Here is a 215-nt window from a genome sequence, read left to right on the forward strand (position 1 = left end):
ACAGCCCTCAAACCTGTGATACAACCCCTCAATCCAGGACACAGCCCCCCCAAACCTGAGATGTTGGCTCTGGGGATCCCCACACCAGGGAGATGCTGCGTGTGGGGGGATTCAGGGAAGGGAACTGGGGGGTCCAGGCTTAGGGGGATCTGGGGGGGAGGTTCTTTGGCCCCCATGGCACCTCCATCCCCTCTGGCTGCCCTGTGTGGGCAGGA

Source organism: Mesitornis unicolor, unplaced genomic scaffold, assembly GCF_000695765.1.
Source record: "Mesitornis unicolor isolate BGI_N332 unplaced genomic scaffold, ASM69576v1 scaffold45681, whole genome shotgun sequence".
Classification (NCBI taxonomy): Eukaryota; Metazoa; Chordata; class Aves; order Mesitornithiformes; family Mesitornithidae; genus Mesitornis; species Mesitornis unicolor.